We start from the raw sequence: 25,063 nt of genomic DNA, 5'->3' as shown, positions 1-25,063 counted from the left end.
TTTAGGGCTAGTTCACACTAGATGCAGTTCAGTGAGCTTTTTTTTCTGCATCAAGAATGCATGCACAGTGTTTTCCATGTATTCCAATGGCCCTAGTTCACACCAGTGCAATCAGTTCCAGTCAGTGCACAAAAAAAGTAGAACATGCTGCACTTTTTCTGCACAGAACTGTACTAGAACATGAAAAACTGCACTGGAACGGCGTGTGGTGTGAACTGTAAGTGCGTATCCGGAATGCACCCGGAGTGCATTTTTGTAATGTGAACTGGCCCTCAGGGTGTAACATGCTACATGTTACTAAAGCACCTGCCCACATATTGTATAATTTAATAGGTGGCATCTCTGACATCTGTGTGCACAAGGCCTTATAAACACAGTAAAGACGCAATATAGAGAGATACAAGTAACATTGTTACTTTTGTATGTACTCTGTTTCTGATTAAAAAGATGAGCTTCTCTGCATGTAATATCAGCTAAATCAACCTGACAACCAAAAATAAAATAAAGTTTGCTCCTATTTAACCCCCTATTAAACCTTATTTACCATTATTATTATTATACAGTATTTATATAGCGCCAGAAAGGTTTGCTCAGCGCTGTACATTATAGTGGGGGACAGTACATGGGACAATACAGTAACAATACAATACACGAGGGGTTCAAGGGCCCTGCTCTTTCGAGCTTACAATCTAGGAGGGAGGGGATAGTGGTACAGGAGGAAGTGGCTGTGGGGGATGGAGTGGTTGGAGGAGTGGAGGAGATCGGCTGTTAGGTGAGGGTGGGGTAGGCTTCCCTGAAGAGATGGGTTTTCAGGGTGCGCCTAAAGGTGAGGAGGGTAGGTGACAGTCTGATGGATTGGGGTAGTGAGTTCCAGAGGATAGGGGAAGTCCTGGAGAAGTCCTGCAGTCGGGCGTGGGAGGAGGAGACCAGGGAGCTAGAAAGTAGGAGGTCTTGTGAGGAGCGAAGAGTATGGGTTGGGTGGTATTTGGGTATCAGGTCGGTGAGGTACTTTGGAGCAGCGTTATGAATGGCTTTGTACGTCAATGTTAGTAATTTGAATTTAATGCGTTGGGCAATCGGGAGCCAGTGGAGGGAATGACAGAGGGGGGAGGCAGATACGGAGCGGTTGGTAAGGTGGATGAGTCTAGCTGCTGAGTTCAGGATAGACTGAAGCGGGGATAGTCTGTGATGAGGTACACCGGTGAGGAGGGAGTTGCAGTAGTCCAGGCGTGAGATAATAAGGGAGTGAACGAGTTGTTTAGTAGTGTCTGGGGTTAGGAACGGACGTATCTTGGAGATGTTGCGGAGGTGGAGCCTGCATGAGTTTGCCAACGATTGGACATGGGGCTGGAAGGACAGATTGGAGTCTAGAGTGACACCTAAGACTTTGGCTTGCGGGGTCGGACTGATGGAGGTGTTGTTGGTCACAATGGAGGGGGGGGGGGGGGGTTGTAGGGGCGCGGGCTGGGGGGAAAACTAAGAGCTCGGTTTTGGAAAGGTTCACTCATATTTAACCTTTTCTCCCCTAAGCTATTTTCCTGATGATTTTTCAGTTGCAGTTTTTTAATCACTGATCAAGGCAGAAAAAGTACATTTTGTCTTTATTAATGTATATAAATAAATATAAAATAAATTAAATTTTTTTTGCACAGCAATATCACCAAAAGAAAAAGAAGAAAAAGAAAAAAAAAGAAAGTATAATGAGGTAGGTTTTGCCTTGTTATCTCAACCTCTTCTCGCCGGCCGCACACAAATGTGCGACCGCCCGGCGTCTGGGCCTAGACGCCGAGCGGCCGCACATTTGCGTTCAGGTAAGAAAAAACATATGTGCTGAGAGCGCGCGCCCTGCGCACTCCCAGCACACATGTCCAGTACTCACGGGAAAGTCCCGGTCTCCTCTTTCGATCGGGACCTTTCCTGATCATTTGACCGCCATGATGACGGTGGTCGCATGATCCCTAAACCCTGTCTGAAACTCCTAAATTGCCGGGAGGCACCGGCGTGAAGGGGTTAAAATGGCGATAAACTCCTGTCTGCGATTTTTACCTCCAGCTAAACTTTTAATAAACCTTACCTGTAGATACAATGAACATCTCCTAAAGTTCGGTTCACACCAATGCGTTTTTAGTGCTTTTTGCAGAAACTTACTACAAACTTAACATGGTTTCCTATGTGACATGTTCACATCTGTGTTTTCAGACGCTGATTTTTTGGAAAGGGTGAGGGACTTTTTTTGCTGCAGCAGACTGCAACATGCATAGATGAACCATTTAGGAGATCTTCCAGTGAGCAGCAGCCGGTGATGCCACCAGCGCACGTGCTCTGAAGCAATGGCATACCCGTGCTGTTGCTTCAGAGCTCCGTGCTCGGGGCTCCTGCATGCGCGCATGGCAGTGACGTCATCGCGGTTGGCTGAAGCCTGCGAACCAGGAAGGAAGACCAGGTGAAGGTGGAAGCCCTGTCAGCGGTTTCAGGGCTTCATTTTTCGGTAAGTATTTCTTAATGTACTCATATGCAGTGCATCCTGGCACAATATGGTATTACCTTGCAGGGGGAAAACTTTTTTTTTCTTTTTAAAGACTTTACTATTGCTGTATTCAACCCCCCCCCCTTTTTTTTTCTTACATGTGGTTTGTGCCACATATTAGTACATTAGGACAGACTCACCTGTCATAATATGCCCTCCAGCGCTGCATTGTCACTTATTCTGTTGGCCCCGGGGGCTTCCATCTTCATGCAGTCTTTTTTCTGGTTTTCATCTGTTCGACCACCTGAATGGCTGGCCCATGCTGACGTCACTCCCGTGCATATGCATGGAGGGGTCATCGTGGCACAAATTGGGTGCTGACATAACCAATGAGCTGCACATGTGCGCGACAAATGAGAGGCAGGAGGAAGCATTTATGACAGAGAGAGACTGTCAGGCCTTGTTCACACCATGTGCAGAAATAGGAGTTTTTTTGCATGCGCTCTGCAAGAGCACAAAGAAAACAATTGTTCTCTATGTGCCCTGTTCACACCACAACATATTAATATTATTATACAGGATTTATATAACGCCAACAGTTTGCTCAGCACTTTACACTACAGAGGGAGACAATATAGCAACGATACAGTTCAATACAAGAGGGTTAGGAGGGCCTGATCCTTGGAGCTTACAATCTAAGAGGGAGGAGCTGGTGGTACAAAAAGGTAATAACTGTAGGGGATGGACTGGTAGGAGGAGTAGAAGATTCCGTTATTAGCAAGATAGGCTTCCATGAAGAGATAGGTTTAGGTTCGCCTAAAAGTGGGCAAAGTCGGCGATAGTCTGAGGTAGAGAGTTCCAGAGGATGGGGGAGGCTCTGGAGAAGTCCTGGAGACGAGCATGGGAGGAGGAGACAAGGGAGCTACAGAGCAGGAGGTTGTACGTGGAGCGGAGAGGGCGGTTTCGGTGATATTTGGAGACAAGTTTGGTGATGTAATTTGGACAGAGCATCATGTGGATTTTTTTCTGTGCAGGAATCTGAAGAGTGCATGAGGTTTTCTGCGTGGGAAAAAAAACTGACATAACATCAACATTGTGGTGTGAACAGGGCACATAGAAAACAATTGTATCCTTTGTGCTCTCGCAGAAAATATATGTTACATATTTCTCCGTAAAAAAAGACTGATGTAAACTCGTGTCTCTGCATGTGAAACCTGTGCGGTTTTTCCGTCAGCTTTTCGGCACATATGGTGTGAACGAGGCCTTACGGTCTCTTCTATCACAAACACCCCCCCTGTCAGCAAATTAAACAAAAAAGACTTGACTGCCATTCTAAATACAGGCGTACCTCGGTTTACGAACGTCTTGGTTAACGTCATTTTCGGTTTACGAATTTTTTTTGCAATACGAACGGATTAATTGGTTTTCAATGCATTTACAAATTATTTTTAATCAAGTCCCTGTACAGTATTTATGCCTTTAAAGTGCACTTTATAAAGAGTTTTGAACAGATAAAACTTTTTTTTTACTTTTTTCTGACCTCCGGAATGGATTAATTGGTTTTCAATGCATTTACAAATTTTTTTTATAATCATGTCCCTGTACAGTATGTATGCCTTTAACCTCTTCACGCCGGCCGAACGCAAATATGCAGCCTCCCGGCGTCTGGGCCGAGCGGCCGCACATTTGCGTTCTATTAAAACAGAACATATGTGCTGAGAGCGCTCCCAGCACACATGTCCAGTACTCACGGAAAGGTCTCCATCTCCTCTTTCAATCGGGACCTTTCCCGATCATGTGACGGCGTGTCACGGCGAACACATGACCCTAACCCCCGCCCCACCTCCCGGCTTCTGAAACCCTTAAAGGGCCGGGAGGCGCCGGCGTGAAGAGATTAAAGTGCACTTTATAAAGAGTTTTGAACAGATAAAAGACTTTTTTTTAAACTTTTTTATGACCTCCAGAACGGATTAATTGGCTTTCAATGCATTTCTATGGGAAACCACGTTTACAAATTTTTTGCAATACGAAAAATCCCGCAGAACGCATTAAATTCGTAAACTGAGGTACACCTGTAATGACAAAGATATAGCTGAATCTATCATCTGGAAGCCAGCGCCGAAATGTAAAAATTAGGATGGGGGAGTTGGGGAGGTAGGTTTGGGGTTAAATTTGGTTAATGCCTAGAACTACACTGCACCTAGGAGTGAAAGGTCTCAGAAATAATGACGGCTTATGCCAACAATGGACCAACTGCAACAACAAGGAACAGAAATACACCGATCTGTGTGCCGTGATGATGTGACTCCTGTGTACATATGTGGGAGAGAGGTCATTGCAGCCCAGACAGTCAAGTGCCCAAACCCCGATAGACCAGGAGAAGATGGTAGCGCCCATGACCAGCAGGGTTCTTACAGCTCAGCAGTGGTGTTCATCATTTGACAGGTAAGGCTGCTTTCACGCTGCTCTGCTTTTGGTGCATTCTTCAGTTAAAAAAAAAAACTACAACGCTTTATATCCTTTGGCATTCAGTTGCTGTGAAAAAAATCCTGCTTGCTGCACTTTTGGAGCATGTATCGTACGGTAAAAGAACAAAAAACAAAAAGCCTCGGTTAACGTAATTTTCGGTTTACAAATTTGCAACACGAATTGTTTTTCAATGCATTTATTAATTTTTTTTTTTAATCATGTCCCTGTACAATATTTATGCCTTTAAAGTGCACTTTATAAGGCTCCATGCACACAGGACACATCTGAATGATGGAAACGGACTGCTGGAAAACCTCTGTTTAGCCTCGTTTGCATACCGAGTTTATGTGAGTTTGTGTTTAGAAGTGTTTATTTAAGATAACCTCAAGAGACCTTCCAAAATGCACAGAATGCACTGAAAAACAGTAAAAAATTAACTATTTCAGACATTTTGAGAACAAAATAACCAAAAAAAAATGCCTCGGTTAATGTAATTTTCGGTTTACAAATTTTTCTTGCAATATGATCGGATTAGTTGTTTTTCAATAAAGAAAAAAAAAAAACGCATCTCCCAAATGAAATGAATGGAAACTGCATCAAAAACACAATGCACATGTGGGAAGTGCTTTATCCACTGGTGAAAAATGCAACACAAAGCAGCAAAAAAAAAAAAAAAAAAGCAAAGCATCGCAGCAAATATGTGACAAGAACGTGGCAATAGCGCACATTCCTTTTTGATGTTTTTTTTTTCGTAGCGATGTGAAAGTAGCCCAAGTCTGCCATAACATATGGAGCATACTAGCAAATGATGGCATATTTTGGGGGCCCATTTCATTAACCACCTCCTGTCCAGCTGTTGTATATAAACGGCTGGAAGGTGGCAGTGCAGGGTCGGGTGGCTATTTATAAACGGCCTCCCCGACCCTGCTTGTCCGCGCTCCCTGGGAGCGCGCAGCACCGCGATCCGGTGCCCGCTGTGTCCTCCAGACACAGTGGAACAACGATCGTCACACGGGACCTCTGTGCGAGGTCCCGATCATGTGATCACTGATTAGCCAACCAGTGATCACATGCAGAGTAGTAAGCAAGATGTCACTTCTGCCATCATTGCTTACTACGTGTGAAATCTGTGAATGATCACAGAGGTCACATGGTACAGGGCTATTCACAACAGCCTTGTACCATGTGACAAGCTGTGACCGATCACAGCTCACACAGTAGTTCTCAATGGCTGCAAGAATGCAGCTAGAGATGAGAAATGATTGCTTTTACAGCCTTTATGGGTGTAAAAGCAACCAGTGTAAAAAAAAAATCTTCATCACCCCCCACAAATAGTGGGTGACACTGTACTGCTAGGGTGACAGTATGTAAAAAAACACATACACATACTAGGGACAATTTAGAGAGGATCCAATTCACCTACCAGCATGTCTTTGGAGTGTGAGAGGAAACCGGAGTACCCGGAGGAAACCCAGGTAGGCACAGGGAGAACATGCAAACTCCAGGCAGGAGCTGCTGTGGCTGGGATTCGATCCAGCGACCCTAGTACTGCCAGGCAGAAGTGCTAACCACTAAGCCACTGTGCTGCCCAAATCCTGTATAATAATAATAATCTCCTAGATTGTAAATTCGAAAGAGCAGGGCCCTTGAACCCCTCGTGTTTTGTTACTGTATTGTCTCATGTACTGTCCCCCACTATAATGTACAGCGCTGAGCAAACCTTTTAGCTCTATATAAATACTGTATAATAATAATAATAATAATCGATATCTCACCAACAGTGTCCCCAAAATCATGTTGATTTTTCGGCATCTACCATAAATTTAAAGCTTACTTCCGGGAGGACAGAAGTATATGAAGAAAAAATACGTTCTAAACAAATTATATCCATGAACGTCTCAGAAAAAATAAGACTGCCAGATTCAATCACCAATGGAATCTTGGGTGAACGGCAACAGTAGAGATGGAGTTAAGGACAGGGGCGGACTGACCATTTGGAAACTCGGGCACTGCCCGAGGGCCCGGGGTCAGTAGGGGGCCCCATGAGATACCCCTGGTACCTTTTTCATAAGCTTTTTTGAGTTTGGGCAAGGACACAGGGGCCCCATGATCCCCTATTGCCCGGGGGCCCCATGAGTTGTCAGTCCGCCCCTGGTTAAGGATGTATAAAAAGGTGTTGTGAATGAGGTGCTTAACCATTAGCCGCCCGGCCAATGGCCGTTTGGCGGCTTCAGATGTGCTCCTGCATTCCGGGTGCACGCCATTTGGCGTGCTCCCGCACATGCGCCGTTTGCGCTAGTGCAGAGCGGCGCAGCAGTGCGATCTGTCGGCGGCCGTGCACCTCGGACACGGCCGATGACAGATCCGAGTACTGGCTCCCGTTGCTGGTACCATGTGACCTGCTGTGACCAATCACAGCAGGTCACATGACAGTTGTATACATGGATGGCTTCATTCATGATGCCATCCATTGTATACTAGTGCCTAGCTGTGAATGGTCACAGCTAATCACATGCACATGTCATGTGATTAGCTGTGACCAAATCACAGCTAAGCACAAAAAAAAAAAAGAAAAAAAAAAGCTGAATGAATCGATTTCATTCAGGTAAATGCTATAAGCAAAGTAATTCTTTGCTATAAGCAAATTGTGTAAAAAAAAAAAAAAAAAATACTGATCACTTCCCCAAAGTAGTACAATGTTACTATGGTAACATTGTACTATTTTGGTCATAGTAAAATATGAAAAAAAATCTTAAAAAAAAAAAAAAAAGTAATAAAAAATTAAATATAATAAAAAAAAAAAAAAATATATATATATATTTTTTTCATACTGTCACCAGTCAGTGTTCCTGTTCACCGCCATGCCAGTTATATGATGATGCTGTACTGCACTGGTGACAGTATGTAAAAAAAAAAAGTGAAAATAATTTTTTTCATTTTTTCATTTTCGGAAAAATTATGACAAAAAAATACAACTTCAAAAAACTTGCCATGCCTCTTATGAAGTACGTCGGACTGTCTACTCTGCAAAAAGGGGTCATTTGGGGTTATCTGTACTGTTCTGACATTCTTGGACCTCAAGAAATTAGATTGGCTGTCAGTACTTCAGGATTGATCAATATTCAGATCTATACCATAGTTTGTGAACTCTATAACTTTCCTACAAACTAAATAATACATCCTAATTTGGGTTATTTTCACCAAAGACATGTAGCAGAATACATCTCGGCCTAAATTTATGAAGAACAATTATTTATTTGTAAACTTTTATAACAGAAACAAAGAAAAATGTGTTTTTTTTTCAAAATTTTTGGTCTTTTTTTGTTAATTTAGCAAAAAATAAAAACCCCGGCAGTGATTAAATACCACCAAAAGAAAGCTTTAGTTGTGTGAAGAAAATGATAAAATTTTAGTTTGGGTACAGTGTTGTATGACCGCGCAATTGTCATTCAAAGTGTGAGAGCGCTGAAACCTGAAAAATGGCCTGGGCAGGAAGGTGTAAAATTGCCCGGTATTGAAATGGTTAAAAGATTTTAAATAGATTTAAAAAAGATTTGAATATATTATACAGGATTTATATATTATTATTATTATTATACAGGATTTATATATTATTATACAGGATTTATATATTATTATTATACAGGATTTATATATTATTATTATTATTATTATACAGGATTTATATATTATTATTATTATACAGGATTTATATATTATTATTATTATTATACAGGATTTATATATTATTATTATACAGGATTTATATATTATTATTATTATTATACAGGATTTATATATTATTATTATACAGGATTTATATATTATTATTATTATTATACAGGATTTATATATTATTATTATACAGGATTTATATATTATTATTATTATTATTATTATACAGGATTTATATATTATTATTATACAGGATTTATATATTATTATTATACAGGATTTATATATTATTATTATTATTATTATTATACAGGATTTATATATTATTATTATTATACAGGATTTATATATTATTATTATTATACAGGATTTATATATTATTATTATTATACAGGATTTATATATTATTATTATTATACAGGATTTATATAGCGCCAACAGTTTGCTCAGAACTTTACAATATAACGGGAGACAATACAGCAACAATACAGTTCAATACAGGAGGGATAGGAGGGCCCTGATCCTAGGAGCTTACAATCGAAGAGGATATATATACTCTGTACATGTATCTGTTGAATGGACCATGAAGTTCTTTTGTCCAGGGGTGGACTGACAACTCATGGGGCCCCCAGGCAATAGGGGATCATGGGGCCCCTGTGTCCTTGCCCAAACTCAAAAAAGCCTATGAAAAAGGTACCAGGGGCATCTCATGGGGCCCCCTACTGACCCCGGGCCCTCGGGCATTGCCCGAGTTTCCAAATGGTCAGTCCACCCCGCTTTTGTTAGACATTTTCTTGTAATGTATAAAATACAAATATAAATCTACTGATAAATAAAAAATAATAATACGTGCTGATGTCTCTCCTAGATGAAAGCGTGGACATAAAACAGAACATCGTACTTACAGCAGCCTCAGGCGGGGGACAAGTGCTCAGTCCAGGCACAATACGACTGACATGTGCTGGAGCCGGCTACAATCACTGGGAATTTCCATGACCGCTTTCCTTCACTACTGGAATTCTGGGAATTTATGACGTTGCCTATCAGCAGGCCACCAGACATATCTGAAGATATCCTTCCAGGATTCTCTACATTTTATTAGGGTTAAATGTCCCTAAGTGAGTTAATCAGTTACCGCCTATAGAGAACGATATAGTTCATTGTTCTAAATGTATCATATACATCTCCAGGTCAATGTGACCTGTGTAGGAGGAAAGAGACCCTGTCATCAGCTGAAGGCTCCATGTACACGGGACACTTCTGAACGATGGAAACTGACTGCTGGAAAACGTAGATTAAAAACGTCTGTTTAGCCGCGTTTGCATACCGCGTTTATATTTAGAAGCGGTTTTTAAAGGTAACCTCAGGAGACCTTCCAAAATACCCAGAATGCACTGAAAAACAGCCTATGAAGAGTAAAATGTACATTTGGCGCCGTTGCACAGGCTTGCGCAATTTTAAAGTATGACATGTTTGGTATCCCTTTACTCGGTGTAACATTATTTTTTATTATTATTATACAGTATTTATAAAGCGCCAATAGTTCGCTCAGCTCTGTACATTACAAAGGGGGACAGAACATGTGACAGAACAATACCAATACAATGCAAAACATGAGGGGATTGAGGGCCCTTCTCTTTCGAGCTTACAATCTAGGAGATATCATCTTTTATATTTTACAAATAAAATTGGGTTATGTACAGTATTTTCCGGCGTATAACACGACTTTTTACCCCTTGAAAATCTTCTCAAAAGTCGGGGGTCGTCTTATACGCCGGTATATGGCATACTGACACTTTTTAGGGGGTCGGTGCGGTGCCGCCGCCGCCCCCCCTTCCAATGGAAGGGACACTAAGTACAGGGGTGGGCAGGGGCTGTTTCTTACCTGGCTCCGCTCCCACGACGATCCGGTCCAGGAAGCGCGGCTGCTCCTTCAGTTTGGCCACTGGATGTTCGCACGGCTGCTCGGCTCCGCCTTCTCACCGGTGATTGGCTGCCAGAACTGTAGCTCAGGAAAGGTACACAGGCGGCCAATCACCGACAAGGGGGCGGAACCGAGCGGCCCCGCGAAAATCGAGTGAAGGAGCGGCCGGTAAGTGTGCCGTGTAGAGGTGCTGCTGCAACCACACATGCTGGCTGCAGCAGCACCATACTAGAACAGAGGTCAGCAAGTGTAATTGGTGTCAGTAGGAGGAATAGTGCCCCATCATTGGTGTCACTGATACCAATGATGGAGCACTATTCCTCCCACTGACACCAATGATGGGGCACTATTCCTCCCACTGATACCAATGATGGGGCACTATTCCTCCCACTGACACCAATGATGGGGCACTATTCCTCCCACTGACACCAATGATGGGGCACTATTCCTCCCACTGACACCAATGATGGGGCACTATTCCTGCCACTGATACCAATGATAGGGCAAGATTCCCCCCACTGACACCAAAGATGGGGCACTATTCCTCCCACTGATACTAATGATGGGGCACTATTCCTCCCACTGACACCAATGATGGGGCACTATTCCTCCCACTGACACCAAAGATGGGGCACTATTCCTCCCACTGATACTAATGATGGGGCACTATTCCTCCCACTGACACCAATGATGGGGCACTATTCCCCCCACTGATACCAATGATGGGGCACGATTCCTCTCACTGACACCAAAGATGGGATGCTATTCCTCCCACTGACACCAATGATGGGGTGCTATTCCTCCCACTGACACCAATGATGGGGTGCTATTCCTCCCACTGACACCAATGATGGGGTGCTATTCCTCCCACTGACACCAATGATGGGGCACGATTCGTCGCTCTGACACCAATGTCGGGGTGCTATTCTTCCCACTGACACCAATGATGGGGTGCTATTCCTCCCACTGACACCAATGATGGGGCACGATTCGTCGCTCTGACACCAATGATGGGGCACTATTCCTCCCACTGGTGTGCATTGCTAGAGGGGTAGTCTTATACGGCGAGTATAGCCCAAACACTACATTTTAGCAGGAAAAGTATGGGGTCATCTTATACGCCAGAAAATACGGTACTATGTTTTTTTCTTTTGCAATACAATTCAAAATGACATTTGAAAAACCGCCGTGCAAATACCATCTGACCTGAAGACAAAAAAAAATGCAAACCCACCAATTTATTCTGTAGGACCTCTGCTTTAAAAAATATATGTAATATTTGGGGGGTTCTAAAACATTTTCTAGCAAAAAATACTGATTTTAAAATGTAAACAAAAAGTGGCTTGGGGCTGAAGTGGTTAAAGGAAAACCACTGCAATTACAATGCAATTTTTAGGCTCCATGTACACTGCAGCTGATAGAACTGACGTTTAGGAGCGTTTCTGCGTTTTTTTCAGCAGCCCCTGAACGCTCCCTAATGTTCTCCTATGTGTCCATGTACACATCGTCGTTTACAGGCAGTTGAGTTTACAGTTGTTTTTTTGAACGCACCAAACTTGTGTTCAGGAGTAGATTTTATCAGCGTTTCAAACGCCAAACACTTGTAAACGCAGCTAATTAGCGTTTGCATTTGGAACATTTTTTAACTCTTCCATTTCCAGATGCTGTCCAGAGCCTTTTTTTCATCATGAAGAATGCATGCAATACGTTTTCCCCGTGCTAAAATGGACCCGGTACACCATACTTTGAGGTTTCGCATGAAAGAAAAAAATGTTAGACACTGCTGCAATAATTTCTGCACAGAAATGAGCCGGAATACATCCAAACACCACAAAAAAAAAAAAAAAGACAACTAATCTCAACAAATACTGATTTCTCTGCTTCTGCTCTCTCTATTTCTCTCAAAATGTCTAAAATAGTTAATTGTTTACTGTTTTTCAGTGCATTCTGGGCATTTTGGAAGGTCTCCTGAGGTTATCTTTAAAAAACCGCTTCTAAACGTAAACGCTCATAAATGCGGTATGCAAACGCAGCTAAACAGACATTTTTTAACCTACGTTTTCCAGCAGTCATTTTCCATCGTTCAGTAGTGTCCCGTGTACATGGAGCCTAAGGCTCCATCCACACGGGGCGTTTTAATAACGCTGGTAGCGCCAGCTGTGTAAAGTCACGTTAAAAACGCAAGTTTTTCAGCCTTCTTGCATTAGCGTTTAGCTACGTTTTTCCGCATTTGTGTTTTTTAGCGTTTTTTTTTACCAAAAAAATAATTTTTTTTTTGCTCAAAAAAATTCCAAAAATGCTGGTTTGATGCGTTTAGAGAGTTTTTACAGCTAAAAAAACTCATATGGAAACCCACTAGTCCTTTTTCCCAGCCAAAAAACACTGATTACAGTCTATGTGTGCATGGACACATAGGATAACATGCCGGGGATGACCACATAGGATAACATGCCGGGGATGGGCACATAGGATAACATGCCGGGGATGGACACATAGGATAACATGCCGGGGATGACCACATAGGATAACATGCCGGGGATGGACACAGAGGAGAACACGCCGGGGATGGACACAGAGGAGAACACGCCGGGGATGGACACAGAGGAGAACACGCCGGGGATGGACACATAGGAGAACATGCCGGGGATGGACACATAGGAGAACACGCCGGGGATGGACACATAGGAGAACACGCCGGGGATGGACACATAGGAGAACACGCCGGGGATGGACACATAGGAGAACACGCCGGGGATGGACACATAGGAGAACACGCCGGGGATGGACACATAGGAGAACACGCCGGGGATGGACACATAGGAGAACACGCCGGGGATGGACACATAGGAGAACACGCCGGGGATGGACACATAGGAGAACACGCCGGGGATGGACACATAGGAGAACACGCCGGGGATGGACACATAGGAGAACACGCCGGGGATGGACACATAGGAGAACACGCCGGGGATGGACACATAGGAGAACACGCCGGGGATGGACACATAGGAGAACACGCCGGGGATGGACACATAGGAGAACATGCCGGGGGGTTTACTGGCGGCAGAAAAAAAAATGCAAAAAGCCAAAAACAGCCGCTGTAAAAACATCCAGTATGCGTGAGGACTAAAATAATTAAATAAAATAAAAAGACTGAAAACTATAATCCCTGTAAGATGAAATAGAATGTTTGTGATGAAGAATATAACTGGATACTAACATTTATAGGTATTGTTGATCCAGGGAATATCCGATTGCCTCTCGGGGGATCAGGAAGGAATTTTTTTCCCTGCAGGAGCAAATTGGATCATGCTTTGCTGGGCGTTTTGCTTTCCTCTGGATCAACTCTGGGTGTAGGATTATAACTTCTTTTTTTTTTATGGTTGAACTTTTTTCAGCCAGACTAACTATGTAACTATGTAAGATCCTTCCCATCCTCAATGTACATAAAACATTCCTATGCAAAGCTATCCTGCTACTGGGAAGTTCTATGATGTCATGTCACAATTATATGGCGACGTCATCAGGGATTTTCCCTTCTGGAAAGTCACACGTATGGATGTATTTCAGGTCAGGTAACCGGGTGTTACAGAATCTATAAGAATGCATTGTACACACACTGAAAAGACTAAATTAACTATTTCCACGCTGGAGACATTTTTACATTTGTTTCCAAACATTTTAGCAGTTTCGCTGCCAGAGCGGTTTTTGGATTTTTTGCACACATTTAAAAAAATCATTTTAGGTCTGAAGATGACACAAAACCCCCAAACATTCTATATTTTCCGAAATCAGACACCCTAGAGAATAAAATAGGGGCAATTCCCATTTTTTAGGTCACACGGTATTATTGAAAAGGTTTAAGAAACGCAAAATGTCAGTTAAAAAAAAAAAACCACACTAAAGTGAAGTTTAGGGCAAACAGACACAATAAACTACCTACATTTTTGGTAAAATATAAAAGACGAGTAAATAGATACCCGACATGTCAAACCTTAAATTTGCGTGCACCCGTGAAATGGCGACAAACTTCAGTTTCCTATATTTTCTATAGGTGACGCTTTAAAAGCCCCCACAGGTCATCAGTCTAATGTCACAGAGGGGGTCTGGTGCTAGGATCATAGCTCTCACTCCGGCGTGCACGGCGAAAAAAAAATTGTGTATCACAATCAACGTTTTCACACGTAGGCGCCCAAACGAAGCATGCGTTTGCGTCCATGCATGCGTTTATGTGGGAGAGGGGGGCCTCAAAATTTGTTTTTGGGGTGGGGGGGGGGATGATATGCGCTTGGGTATAACTTTAGTTTTTTTCAAAAAAATCCCCCAAAAAACATTTTTTAGATAACTTTATTTTTTCATCACAAAGTCCTTTAAGTGATGATTTTTAGGTGACAGGTTCTCTTTAATGAGATATGGAGAGTCTGATCCCTGGTTCACACTGATGTGGCGTGGAATTCGCAGCGTTTTCTGTGCGAATTCCGCATGGCATCAGACCAATGCGGGTGTGTATGTTAAAGCGGAACTAGCCAAAAGGGGAAGTTCCGCTTCAAGGACTGCTCCCCCGCTCCCCTTTAAGGATTGGCACCTTTGTGGGGCGGGGCGGGCAAATTTGACAGGTACCCGCTCCCACTTCTGGTCCGATTGCATAGGCGATCAGAAGTGGAAGGTGTCCTCCCTCCGTGTAGTCTTTTGGGACATGCGACAGGTCCCAGAAGACTACAGGACCATTCATGAAGCGCAGCGCTCCTCGCACATGCGCAGTGGGTACCCAGCTGTGAAGACACAAGCTGTCATAGCCGGGTGCCCACACTGAAGATGCCGGCCTCCTGGAATCCAGGACGGCCAGTGAAACGGGCTGCGGGACACACACCACGGGACCGAGGGACAGGTAAGACGCTAAAAAAAGTTGAAAAACTCAGGTTTTTAACGTGACTTTACACATCTAACGTTACAAATGTTATGAAAACGCCCCGTGTGCATGGAAACTAAGGCTCGGTTCACATCTGTGCGGGGGGTGCGGCTGCGGATCCGCATGAAAATCTGTGCAGCCGCACCACCCACACAGAGGAATGCGGACCCAGGGGCGAGTGTCAGTAATTCTAATGGCACGCAGAATGCATCGGAAAACGCAACCGTACTGGGAACCTCAAGTTCCCGTGCGGGCTGCGCTTTCAGAAACAGTGCAGGGACTTCTTCTCTGCGTGTCACGGGGCACAGGAGTCCACTCAAATGAATGGACTCTCGTGCCCGCATACTGTATATGTGAACCAGGGGGAGAATAGTGAAGCAGGACTTCTGATTGGTCCCTCTGGGCTACTAGACTAACCACACTGGTCTGTAATATAAAGCCTAGTACGTCCTACCAGGTGTCCGCCTTCCAATACAAGGACAGGGCTTTAACAGGACAGATGTAACAGTTTCCAGAGACATTTTCCACAGGTCTTCTTTTTATTTCCAGCTACGACTTCCTCTTCCTACGACGACAGCTAACACTGCTTATCGGATTCGTCACTCTCAGGAAGGACCTCTAACTGCCGGACTATGTCAACGTCAAGGACAGACGATACGAAGTACGTGGGTCACAGGGTGCTATATAACCGCGATTCCATTATACTGAATAAAAGAGGAACTAACTAATAAAAAAAATAAACAGAATCTATTGCAGCTTCCCAGTCCTTAGTGGTGGGTGCCTTAGTTTTCTTTTTTGTAAAGTAGAACTACTGGCAAACGTTTTTTTTTTCCATTTTGGATAGAGTATGGGAGGGTTATGGACCCTGTCGGATTTTTATTTTTTGCCATCCGTGACCCATTGGGGAGATTTCTCTTCACTTCCTGTCCCATAGCCAAACAGGAAATCTCTGCAAATTAAGGGAATTCCTTTGGGACCCCCAGGTCACCAGAACTAGTGTCCCCATTGGAAGATTTCCCCTCTATTACTTTTCTAGGGACAACCCAAAATGTGGGGTTTTCTTTTACTTTCACATTCAATGATAATGGTATACAGGACAAACAGAAAGGGTGAATCTCCCCAATGAGGGCACAAACTGCAAACAAACCTGACAAGAGTTCGAATCTCTCCCCACTCTATCCAAAACTAAAAAAAAAAAAAAAAAAATAATAAGTTTTGCCTTTAGTTATACTTTAAGCTTTTTTTTTCTTTTCCTGTCCTAGGGTGACAACACTCAACACACTGTATCAATGGAGAAGCTGCGTTGTCACCCTCTTCCTCTCTATCTCCCTCATATAGGGGGGAGGAGTTTTCACAGGATGTAACAGAGACACTGGATTTCTGGTAGGATCAACAGGTATTTTCTGTAGTTGCTGAAAATGTTTTTAAATTGAAAAAAGAAAACTTAGGCTGCTTTCACAATGATCCGTTTTTCTTCGCTTTTGCGAAAAAAGAGGAAGAAAAAAGTGTGACCACGTACTTCTATGGAACTGATCTGTTGCGAGGCTGGAGTGTTTTTCAAAGTCCTGCTTGCTGCATTTTTCATGCAGGTTCGGAGCAGTTTGGACCACTAAGGGAGGTTGGGTGGCAGTGTGGACCACTAAGGGATGTTGGGTGGCAGTGTGGACCACTAAGGGATGTTGGGTGGCAGTGTGGACCACTAAGGGATGTTGGGTGGCAGTGTGGACCACTAAGGGAGGTTGGGTGGCAGTGTGGACCACTGAGGGAGGTTGGGTGGCAGTGTGAGCCACTGAGGGAGGTTGGCTGGCACTGTGGACCATTAAGAGAAATTGGCTGGCACTGTGGACCATTGAGAGAGGTTGGGTGGCACTGTGGACCACTATGGGAGGTTGGGTGGCACTGTAGACAACTATGGGAGGTTGGGTGGCAGTGTGGACCACTGAGGGAGATTGGGTGGCAGAGTGGGCCACTGAGGGAGGTTGGGTGGCAGTGTGGGCCACTGAGGGAGGTTGGGTGGCACTGTAGACAACTATGGGAGGTTGGGATTGCAATGTGGGATGCTGGGTGACACCGTGGACCACTATGGGAGGCTGGGTGGCAGTGTGGACCACTGAGGGAGGCTGGGTGGCAGTGTGGGCCACTGAGGGAGGCTGGGTGGCAGTGTGGGCCACTGAGGGAGGTTGGGTGGCAGTGTGGGCCACTGAGGGAAGTTGGCTGGCACTGTGGACCACTGAGGGAAGTTGGCTGGCACTGTGGACCATTGAGAGAGGTTGGCTGGCACTGTGGACCATTGAGAGAGGTTGAGTGGCACTGTGGACCACTATGGAAGGTTGGGTGGCACTGTGGACCACTATGGGAGGTTGGCTGGCACTGTGGACCACTATGGCAGGTTGGCTGCTATTGTGGACCACTATTGGAGGTTGGGCGGCACTGTGGACCACTATTGGAGGTTGGGCGGCACTGTGGACCACTATTGGAGGTTGGGCGGCACTGCGGACCATTAGAGGTTGGGCGGCACTGCGGACCACTATAGGAGGTTGGGCGGCACTGCGGACCACCGATGGAGGTTGGGCGGCAATGTGGAATGCTGGGTGGCACTGTGGACCACTATGGGAGGTTGGGTGGCACTGTGGGAGGTTTGATGGCAGTTTTGAACACTAAGGGAGGTTGGGAGGCACTGTGGGAGGTTGGGTGGCACTGTGGGCCACTATGGAAAGTTGGGTGGCAATGTGAGAGGCTGGGTGGCACTGTGGGCCACTATGAGAGGTTAGGTGGCAGTGTGGACCACCGAGGGAGGTTGGGTGGCAGTGTGGACCACCGTGGGAGGTTGGGTGGCAGTGTGGACCACCGAGGGAGGTTGGGTGGCAGTGTGGACCACCGAGGGAGGTTGGGTGGCAGTGTGGACCACCGAGGGAGGTTGGGTGGCAGTGTGGACCACCGAGGGAGGTTGGGTGGCAGTGTGGACCACCGAGGGAGGTTGGGTGGCAGTGTGGACCATCGAGGGAGGTTGGGTGGCAGTGTGGACCACCGAGGGAGGTTGGGTGGCAGTGTGGACCACCGAGGGAGGTTGGGTGGCAGTGTGGACCACTATGGCAGGTTGGCTGCTATTGTGGACCACTATTGGAGGTTGGGCGGCACTGTGGACCACTATTGGAGGTTGGGCGGCACTGTGAACCACTATTGGAGGTTGGGCGGCACTGTGGACCACTATGGGAGGTTGGCTGGCACTGTGGACCACTATGGGAGGTTGGCTGGCACTGTGGACCACTATGGGAGGTTGGCTGGCACTGTGGACCACTATGGGAGGTTGGCTGGCACTGTGGACCACTATGGGAGGTTGGCTGCTATTGTGGACCACTATTGGAGGTGGGGCGGCACTGTGGACCACTATTGGAGGTTGGGCGGCACTGTGGACCACTATTGGAGGTTGGGCGGCACTGTGGACCACCGATGGAGGTTGGGTGGCACTGTGGACCACTATTGGAGGTTGGGCGGCACTGTGGACCACCGATGGAGGTTGGGCGGCAGTGTGAACCACCGAGGGAGGTTGGGTGGCAATGTGGAATGCTGCGTGGCACTGTGGACCACTATGGGAGGTTGGGTGGCACTGTGGAATGCTGGGTGGCACTGTGGACCACTATGGGAGGTTGGGTGGCACTGTGGGAGGTTGGGTGGCAGTGTGGACCACCGAGGGAGGTTGGGTGGCAGTGTGGACCACCGAGGGAGGTTGGGTGGCAGTGTGGACCACCGAGGGAGGTTGGGTGGCAGTGTGGACCACCGAGGGAGGTTGGGTGGCAGTGTGGACCACCGAGGGAGGTTGGGTGTCAGTGTGGACCACCGAGGGAGGTTAGGTGGCAGTGTGGACCACCGAGGGAGGTTGGGTGGCAGTGTGGGATGGTGGGTGGCACTGTGGACCGTTAGGTGGCAATGTGGGATGCTGGGTGGCACTATGAACCACTATGGGAGGTTGGTTGGCGGTGTGGACCACTAAGGGAGGTTGGGTGGCAGTGTGGACCACTAAGGGAGGTTGGGTGGCAGTGTGGACCACTAAGGGAGGTTGGGTGGCAGTGTGGACCACTAAGGGAGGTTGGGTGGCAGTGTGGACCACTAAGGGAGGTTGGGTGGCAGTGTGGACCACTAAGGGAGGTTGGGTGGCAGTGTGGACCACTAAGGGAGGTTGGGTGGCAGTGTGGACCACTAAGGGAGGTTGGGTGGCAGTGTGGACCACTAAGGGAGGTTGGGTGGCAGTGTGGACCACTAAGGGAGGTTGGGTGGCAGTGTGGACCACTAAGGGAGGTTGGGTGGCAGTGTGGACCACTAAGGGAGGTTGGGTGGCAGTGTGGACCACTAAGGGAGGTTGGGTGGCAGTGTGGACCACTAAGGGAGGTTGGGTGGCAGTGTGGACCACTAAGGGAGGTTGGGTGGCAGTGTGGACCACTAAGGGAGGTTGGGTGGCAGTGTGGACCACTAAGGGAGGTTGGGTGGCAGTGTGGACCACTAAGGGAGGTTGGGTGGCAGTGTGGACCACTAAGGGAGGTTGGGTGGCAGTGTGGACCACTAAGGGAGGTTGGGTGGCAGTGTGGACCACTAAGGGAGGTTGGGTGGCAGTGTGGACCACTAAGGGAGGTTGGGTGGCAGTGTGGACCACTAAGGGAGGTTGGATGGCAGTGTGGGATGGTGGGTGGCACTGTGGACCGTTGGGTGGCAATGTGGGATGCTGGGTGGCACTGTGAACCACTAAGGGAGGTTGGGTGGCAATGTGGGATGGTGGGTGGCACTGTGGACCGTTGGGTGGCAATGTGGGATGCTGGGTGACACTGTGAACCACTAAGGGAGGTTGGGTGGCGGTGTGGACCACTAAGGGAGGTTGGGTGGCGGTGTGGACCACTAAGGGAGGTTGGGTGGCGGTGTGGACCACTAAGGGAGGTTGGGTGGCGGTGTGGACCACTAAGGGAGGTTCGGTGGCAGTGTGGACCACTAAGGGAGGTTGGGTGGCAGTGTGGACCAATGAGTGAGGTTAGTGGCACTGTGGGAGATTGAGTGGCAGTGTCGACAACTATGGGAGGTTGGGTGGAAATGTGGGATGCTGGGTGGCACTGTGGACCACTTTGGGAGGTTGGGCAGTGGTGTGGACCACTAAGGGATCTTGGGTGGCACTGTGGACCACTATGGGAGGTTAGGTGGCACTGTGGACCACTATGGGAGGTTGGGCGGCGGTGTGGACCACCGAGGGAGGTTGGGCGGCAGTGTGGACCACCGAGGGAGGTTGGGCGGCAGTGTGGACCACCGAGGGAGGTTGGGCGGCAGTGTGGACCACCGAGGGAGGTTGGGCGGCAGTGTGGACCACCGAGGGAGGTTGGGCGGCAGTGTGGACCACCGAGGGAGGTTGGGCGGCAGTGTGGACCACCGAGGGAGGTTGGGCGGCAGTGTGGACCACCGAGGGAGGTTGGGCGGCAGTGTGGACCACCGAGGGAGGTTGGGCGGCAGTGTGGACCACCGAGGGAGGTTGGGCGGCAGTGTGGACCACCGAGGGAGGTTGGGCGGCAGTGTGGACCACCGAGGGAGGTTGGGCGGCAGTGTGGACCACCGAGGGAGGTTGGGCGGCAGTGTGGACCACCGAGGGAGGTTGGGCGGCAGTGTGGACCACCAAGGGAGGTTGGGCGGCAGTGTGGACCACCGAGGGAGGTTGGGCGGCAGTGTGGACCACCGAGGGAGGTTGGGCGGCAGTGTGGACCACCGAGGGAGGTTGGGTGGCAGTGTGGATCACCGAGGGAGGTTAGGTGGCAGTGTGGACCACCGAGGGAGGTTGGGTGGCAATGTGGGATGGTGGGTGGCACTGTGGACCGTTAGGTGGCAATGTGGGATGCTGGGTGGCACTGTGAACCACTATGGGAGGTTGGGTGGCAGTGTGGACCACTAAGGGAGGTTGGGTGGCAGTGTGGACCACTAAGGGAGGTTGGGTGGCAGTGTGGACCACTAAGGGAGGTTGGGTGGCAGTGTGGGATGGTGGGTGGCACTGTGGACCGTTGGGTGGCAATGTGGGATGCTGGGTGGCACTGTGAACCACTAAGGGAGGTAGGGTGGCGGTGTGGACCACTAAGGGAGGTTGGGTGGCGGTGTGGACCACTAAGGGAGGTTCGGTGGCGGTGTGGACCACTAAGGGAGGTTTGGTGGCGGTGTGGACCAATGAGTGAGGTTAGTGGCACTGTGGGAGATTGAGTGGCAGTGTCGACAACTATGGGAGGTTGGGTGGAAATGTGGGATGCTGGGTGGCACTGTGGACCACTATGGGAGGTTGGGCAGTGGTGTGGACCACTAAGGGATCTTGGGTGGCACTGTGGACCACTATGGGAGGTTAGGTGGCACTGTGGACCACTATGGGAGGTTGGGCGGTGGTGTGGACCACTAGGGGATGTTGGGTGGCACTGTGGACCACTATGAGAGGTTAGGTTGGCACTGTGGACCACTATGGGAGTTTGGGTGGCAATGTGGGATGCTGGGTGGCAATGTAGACCACTATGGGAGGTTGGGTGGCAATGTGGGATGCTGGGTGGCACTATGGACCACTATGGGAGGTTGCATGGCACTGTGGACCACTATGGGAGGTTGGGTGGCAGTGTAGACCACTATGGGAGGTTGGGTGGCAGTGTGGACCACTGAGGGAGGTTGGGTGGCAGTGTGGACCACTGAGGGAGGTTGGGTGGCAGTGTGGGAGGGTAGGGGATCTGCGATTAACTAGAGGAAAGATGCTGTGAGCCAGCAGTGGCCCAGTGGCTGACAATTCCTGGGTGAGGGATGGCACTCTTAACAATACATAGAGAAGCTGTGATCAGAGCATTAAGACACCAGAACCCAATACAGATCTATAGACATACACTGCACATATCACACACACTGTACATATCACACACACTGTACACATATCACACCACACTGATATCACACAATGTACATAGCACACACACTGATATCACACACTGTACATAGCACACACACTGATATCACACACTGTACACATATCACACACTGATATCACACACTGTACACATATCACACACTGTACATAGCACACACACTGATATCACACACACTGTACACATATCACACCACACTGATATCACACACTGTACATAGCACACACACTGATATCACACACTGTACATAGCACACACACTGATATCACACACTGTACACATATCACACACTGATATCACACACTGTACACATATCACACACTGATATCACACACTGTACATAGCACACACACTGATATCACACACTGTACACATATCACACACTGATATCACACACTGTACATAGCACACACACTGATATCACACACACTGTACACATATCACACACTGATATCACACACTGTACATAGCACACACACTACATATCACACACACTGTACATAGCACACACTGATATCACACACACTGTACATAGCACACACTGATATCACACACACTGTACATAGCACACACTGATATCACACACACTGTACATAGCACACACTGATATCACACACACTGTACATAGCACACACTGATATCACACACACAGTACACATATCACACACTGATATCACACACTGTACACTTATCACACACTGATATCACACACTGTACATAGCACACACACTGATATCACACACTGTACATAGCACACACACTGATATCACACACTGTACATAGCACACACACTGATATCACACACACAGTACATAGCACACACACTGGGATCCCCCCTCCTCCTCTGACAGTAAACAAGGAGAAGCTGTCCTCAGGCTCTGCAAAGGGCACCAGACCACACCACAGACTACATCTCCCAGCGACCCCCAGCACCCTCACCATGCAAGGCATTCTGGGACTCGTAGTCCCTCAACACCGGCAATGCCTGAGAACAGACCAGTAATGTCACCTCCGCCCAGCACTGTGTACAGCGGAGGAGAGTGTCACCTGACCAAGTCCCAAGTAACCAAGAGAAAGTCACAGAGAATTGTTAAATGACTGTAACGACGTATAATACGGGCTGCCTGCTGGGGTCGGTCTTTGTCATGTGACCCCAGGGCCGCCGTCACATGCCCGCTCTATAGTAACACTCACCAAGCTCCGATCCTCTCCTGCCTCCGCTCACTTTCTCTCTTCAGCCAACTTCCGGGTTCTCCTCTTGCTCGCGGAGTTGGATTCCGGCACATGTGACAGGAAAAGCTCTGACGACTTCTCCGCTCTGAGGGCGCCATTACAAGTACTGGCAAAGTGCCAGAAGTGCTAAAAACAGGATGGAGGGTGCTGATGATGGGGAGTAGATTATTATTATTATTATACAGCATTTATATAGCGCCAACAGTTTGCTCAGCGCTTTACAATATAATATAATGAAATATGTATTCAGAAAGGAGTCAGGCTGGAGCTGGATATGATTACAAACCCAATTCCAGTTTTGCTGACTTTAACGCTTACATTGCCAGAGCCTTTTTCTAGTTATTTTCTTTTTTTTGGCATATGAGTGTGAAGCAAACATACTTTTAGGCCTGAAGATTAGTTAACCCCCCCCCCCCCAAAAAAAAAATACATTTTCCGAATGGGGACAGTGAGGAAGGGGGGGCGATCAGGATTTTTAAATGTTTTTTTTGTTACACTGTGATTGCTTTTACAGCCATGCAGGCTGTACAAGCAATAATGTCTCACTCTCTTTGCCTGCATTAATGCAGCCATTGAGAAATACTGTGAGAGCTGTGATTGGTCACAGCTTATCACATGTCACTAGGCTGCTGTGAATGGCCTTGTACCATGTGATTTCTGTGACCGATCACAGCTCTCACAGTAATAAACAATGGTGCCAGGAAATGACAACTTGTTTACTACTGTGCATGTGATCAATGATTGGCCAATCAGTGATCACACGGTACTGGGGCCCACAGCAGCCCAGTACAGCGATCCGTGTTTCTGCCGCTGGGTGCGCACAGGTGGCAGATGCTGTGGGGGGGAGGTTTAGAAACATCCACCCGCATCATCACTGCTCCCATCCAGCCAATTGTGTGGATGGGCTGGACAGAAAGAGGTTAACTTCTTGCCCCCCAGAGGATTTCCCCCCCTAACTGACCAGGCCATTGTTTGCGATATGGTGCTGTTTTATTTTAACTGACAATTGCGCGGTCATGCAACGCTGCGCCCAAATGAAATTTACGTCCTTTTTTTCCACAAATGGAGCTTTCTTTTGGTGGTATTTGATCTCCTGTGTGTGTTTTTTTTTTGTGGCGTTATAAACAAAAAAGACTGACAATTTTGAAAAAACCCAATATTTTTGACTTGTTGCTATTAAACATGTCCAGTAAAAAAATAAAAAAAGTAAAATTTTAGGCCAAAATGTATTCTGCTCCATGTCTTTGCTAAAAAAAAAATCACAAGACGTGTAAATTAATTGGTTTATGTGAAATTTATAGCGTCTACAAATGGCGGTATATATACTGGGATTTAAAAAAAAAATGTTTATACTGGTAATGGCTGCGATCAGTGACTTATAGAGGGACTGTGGACTGCGGCGGGCATTCTGATACTGGGGTGGGAACTGACTTAGTGTCACTGACATCCCCAGTGACACCAATACAGTGATC

At 47.0% G+C, this 25,063-nt stretch overlaps 1 protein-coding gene across 1 annotated transcript in view; it reads right to left on the bottom strand.

The window, feature by feature from the left end:
* The window catches only part of TRAF6 (TNF receptor associated factor 6), a 66,977-nt gene extending 43,304 nt beyond the window's left edge, over positions 1 to 23,673 (bottom strand). The window contains exon 1 of the mRNA XM_089677340.1: positions 23,553 to 23,673. The gene's annotated coding sequence lies outside the window, so the exon portion shown is untranslated. The remainder of the gene's footprint in view (positions 1 to 23,552) is intronic.
* Between the last annotated feature and the right edge of the window lie 1,390 nt (positions 23,674 to 25,063).

Source organism: Staurois parvus, unplaced genomic scaffold (genome assembly GCF_062004578.1).
Source record: "Staurois parvus isolate SC_StPar_1 unplaced genomic scaffold, SC_StPar_1.0 ptg000184l, whole genome shotgun sequence".
NCBI lineage: Eukaryota > Metazoa > Chordata > Amphibia > Anura > Ranidae > Staurois > Staurois parvus.
This window is presented reverse-complemented; position numbering and strand designations above follow the sequence as displayed.